Source organism: Gymnoscopelus microlampas (genome assembly GCF_963454915.1).
Source record: "Gymnoscopelus microlampas genome assembly, chromosome: 6".
Classification (NCBI taxonomy): Eukaryota; Metazoa; Chordata; class Actinopteri; order Myctophiformes; family Myctophidae; genus Gymnoscopelus; species Gymnoscopelus microlampas.
The window spans coordinates 23,756,218-23,760,914 of record NC_139943.1 but is presented as its reverse complement, the minus strand read 5'-3'; the positions used below and the strand labels follow the sequence as shown (position 1 = coordinate 23,760,914).

At 40.3% G+C, this 4,697-nt stretch overlaps 1 long non-coding RNA gene across 1 annotated transcript; it reads right to left on the bottom strand.

Annotated features, from left to right (window-relative positions):
• Positions 1-873: 873 nt before the first annotated feature.
• On the bottom strand, positions 874-3,057 carry LOC311046699. Its single transcript, XR_014600914.1, has 2 exons — positions 1,966-3,057; positions 874-1,926 (listed from the first exon to the last, which is right to left on the bottom strand). It is a non-coding gene; the product is annotated as an uncharacterized lncRNA (long non-coding RNA).
• Between the last annotated feature and the right edge of the window lie 1,640 nt (positions 3,058-4,697).

The following is a 4,697-nucleotide window of genomic DNA, read 5'->3' as shown; positions in this document are numbered from 1 at the left end:
AACCTCTAGTTATCTTAAAGAGGTGGTGCCATGGTTTTGCACTTTTTCTGTTTTTCATGTGTCTATGAGGTTGATAGAACTTCATTAAGCCCCCTGGTGGTGTTTTTATGGTGTTTTATGTCTTCTCTGACTATTTTGATTTTCTTCATGGAGGCTGAAACCTTGAGGCTCAAACATTCCAATAGAAAAACAGCACTTTAATGACACAGTAAAAAGATACCCTCCCCCTCATTATCATAACAGGTGTGGGCATGAGGAGGAGGGACTAGGACAGGTGGGTGGTGCTAAGGTGGTGGAGGAGGTGCTAAGGTGAGAACCAGGTAATAATGAACTGGAGGCGTGTCCACATAAAAACATAATTTTAACACTTTCTGTACACTTTTTTGAACACCCCGTCTTTAAAACGCTGTCCCCTATCTATGGGTCTGAATGTTGACTTTTCTATAGAGCGTATTTTAATGTGTCTTACCTTTGCCTTTGTTCTAACTTCTTTCCATTCATATAGGCGGCCCCTCCGCAGCCCATATCCACCTATTTAGACTACCAGCACCACAAATGTCCTTTGCGCTCTTGTGTACTTTTTAATTGTATTGTTTATATACTGACTACTAGGACACTGTCATAATTCTGACCAGGATACTGACATGATACTGACCATGATACTGACACGATATTGACCATGATACATCAGTATCATGGTTCACTTGTATGCATGTATTCATGCATAGCGTATGCCCAGCTATTAAATCAATACAACACTGGACATACTAAAACGACATTTGTGCCATATTCCTCCAAATATTCTATAATTATTGAATAAAACCAGAAATCTTAGACTAGGTCATAAAAAAGAATAAAGTATGCAAATAACTCGTATGTTTATTTTTTAATTGTGTCCCTTTTAAATGTAACTAAACCATATGGAAACAAAAAAGAAATGAGTCTCACGTCACTGACTCACATTCTTATGACATTGTAGTATGGGTATTTTTCAGATTTTTCCATGACATTATGGTATGCTATGACGTTTTGACAGTGCAATGTAAATATGAACATTTTGTTTCTGTTCCACGACCACGATTTTTCTGACAGCATAATATAGTATTTTAGTGTATCATTTTCGGACACCATAAGCTGTTTATTGATGCCAGTTGATCAACATAGTATATTGGTCCTCTTACAGAGCCTGTAGTGGTGAAAAAGTAAAGGAAGCATAAACAATAATTTGTTTATTAGACTCTTGTCTTACAGTCAGCACTGTGGCAAGACAGATTCTTATTCCCCCTCCTTTTCATACTTCGTTCTTTATGTCAATCCAAAATTTCACATAAATAAATACATCAAGACTATTAACTGTAGCTCTACTGTACATCTCAGCCACAGTGTGTCATCACATGCCACAGAGGGATGAGAGCAACAACTATTTCCCTGCTTTTGGGTTGCAAGAGTACTAATTGAAAATGTACATAATTTTGGCCCTTCACAGTAGAAGAGACACTACTGCTTTACAGTATTCAGGTACATTACATATTGAGGGAGCACAGCAGTACAGCAGTCGACTGTAGCTTCATTCAGAGACACTTGACATCCATCAACTCTGTTGATGGATGGATGGTTGATGGTTCTGTCCAATGATTCGCGACGAGAAGAATCACTGCGGCCTGAATTACCCCTTCAAGTAAAGATACTCACCAGACAACTACAACTGGGAAAGTTTATGTCTTGTCCCACCAGAATAATTGTTGGTAGGTCTATAGCAGTAATATTTTTTCTAAATGGAATCTAAACCAGAATTATTGTTGGATACAGCAGTGGATGGTATAGCATTAATCTTGTTTCGCAATTAGAATCTTGGAACTTGACTTTTAAAAACACTTTAAATAGTTACTGCTTCTCGTCTTTGTGGGGCAGTGTTTTAAACAAATCCTGATACTGGACTGTATAATTACATTACTGTGCTGGTACAGTACAGTATTAGTACCAGAGACCTTTGCCCAGTACTAACACCAAGAGCACAAGATCTGTTTAAAAGAGCATAGATCTGTTTACATTCCCATCATGTGTCGTGAAATGCCTGTACAGTTTGCATTAACGTGTGTTTTCCCCTCCTCCGGATAACATTTAAGCCAGACACAGATCACGTTAAAGGCTCTGAACACTCATACAGGTGTTTTCCGTTAGGGCTATGTGGGCGTGCACAAACTGGGTTTGATTGACAGCTCCCTCACAATCCTGTTCGTTTCGTTGCACCTCTAAGGGCAGGACAATTGACCTCATCATTCCCAGAGGCTAGGCCATAGGTTTTTGTGACGTCATAAAATTGTCAGTGAATAGGTCCACCCAGGTCTAACCTGACTAAACTCAAAAGGTTTGCGTCCCATTCACTTCCATTCTATGCAAGCGAAGGGGACGTGTTTTTAAGGGCGCGTTGGCACATCACGTGCCCTCACTCCACATGACGACATGGCGGTTTGACGCCTTGGCATGCGTTGGCTACTCCCCTTCAGTCGTGCATGTGACTGTACCCTAAGAGTGAATGAAACCACCTGTGTCATTGGTCAGAGCCTTTAAATGCACTGCTTTGTTAAAGTGACAGCTTGGATCAGTCATCAGTGTACAGTAGATACCAGCAGAGGTATCACTGGGTAAGGGTCAGTTCACTTCAAGTTAAAATCAAACAGGCTAGAGTCACAGTCTCATAACAGGAATGCAGGTTGGAGTCCAGCATGTGTCCTTGGCCAAGACATGAAACCAGCTCAGCTAAATTATAGTCTTTTTTCATTGTCTTATTATTATTTAAAAAACAAACACCCACTTCTTTACACCTGTAAACCTGTGATGTGACAATAAAGCTGATTCTGATTCAGAATCATCAATAACTTGGCAATGAGCTGGGGTGGGACAAACCGAACACAGCAGAATGTGGGTTTAAAGGGCTTTGAGGTTTGATTGAATTTGAAGTGAACTGCCCCTGAGCAACCAGTATTTTCTCCCGTTAAAACTATAAAACATTTACAGTAGATGACATTCACATCTAACCTGCTGCTCCTAATTTCTCTCCTGTCTTCAGCAGCAAGTCAGGATGTCAAATCAAATAGGTATTATTAGGAGTGAAATGGTTGTGTTTCTTCACCCCAACTGCACATGACAGCAGTTTTATATCAGTTTACATGTACGTTATTTTCAGTGATGAAGACAAACCGCACAGACGTTCACTGTACTTTAGTACATTTTGTAAACTTATGACTCTGAGTAGAGTAAAATATCTATAAATCCTTAGTACATGTTATTATGTGCCCTATAGTAAAGTGAAGACAGTTCATCATTTACAACTGTCTGTTGTGACTTTCTCCTTACCTGTTGCAAACTACCTGTCTTTCATGAATGCAGATGCCAAACAATTACTAGAATTATCTTTCATGTTTAATATATGATTCGTAAGACATTCGTAAAGAGTGTGTTGACCATTTGCTAACGTTATCATGGGCCTTGTTGTAAAGTGAAGACTATGCATTATTATTTCATGTTTAACAGTGATTAGTAAAACATGTGACATCAAAAAGTGGCAAAAGTAACGTTTTTTCTTTTTTCCCTCTACACCTAGCCTCTTTGCCAAAAATAGCCGATCTCGCAGTGCGAGGCGTTGAGAGCTTGTAGATCTGCTATTTTCGGCTAATGTTCCCCTCAGAAAAGGAATTCTAGGGTTCAAGTGGTTAATGTAAAAAAAACAAAATCCTATCACACAAAGATTTGGCGGACCCCCTATAGTAGCTCTGAGGACCCCCTAGGGGTCCCGGACCCCCTGTTGAAGACCCCTGCCATAGACGGATCCTAATGAGTTCCCAATGCAGCTACGCCAAAATATGGAATGTGTTGTTTAACCTTAATGTGTCATCATAGGATCAGGAGAAAACAAATCACTCAGCTCCATATATGGGCACAAAAGGGGGAATGCCCATACTGTACAGTATATGGCCATATAATGACTGACAGATACAGAGATCTACGTATGTGGACATATCACCATGCCCATACATGGGCATATACTGATGACATCAGGGATTTCTATGCATGGGCCTAAAATGGACAAGGACTGGCCAGATACAGAGATCTCCATATATGGGCATAAAAGGGACAAGGACAGACAGATACAGAGATCTCCACATATGGGCATATCAGTCGGATCGGCGGTGCCACGTAGGGAGTGAGGGCCACATAGTGGCCCAAACCTCTAGTTATCTTAAAGAGGTGGTGCCATGGTTTTGCACTTTTTCTGTTTTTCATGTGTCTATGAGGTTGATAGAACTTCATTAAGCCCCCTGGTGGTGTTTTTATGGTGTTTTATGTCTTCTCTGACTATTTTGATTTTCTTCATGGAGGCTGAAACCTTGAGGCTCAAACATTCCAATAGAAAAACAGCACTTTAATGACACAGTAAAAAGATACCCTCCCCCTCATTATCATAACAGGTGTGGGCATGAGGAGGAGGGACTAGGACAGGTGGGTGGTGCTAAGGTGGTGGAGGAGGTGCTAAGGTGAGAACCAGGTAATAATGAACTGGAGGCGTGTCCACATAAAAACATAATTTTAACACTTTCTGTACACTTTTTTGAACACCCCGTCTTTAAAACGCTGTCCCCTATCTATGGGTCTGAATGTTGACTTTTCTATAGAGCGTATTTTAATGTGTCTTACCT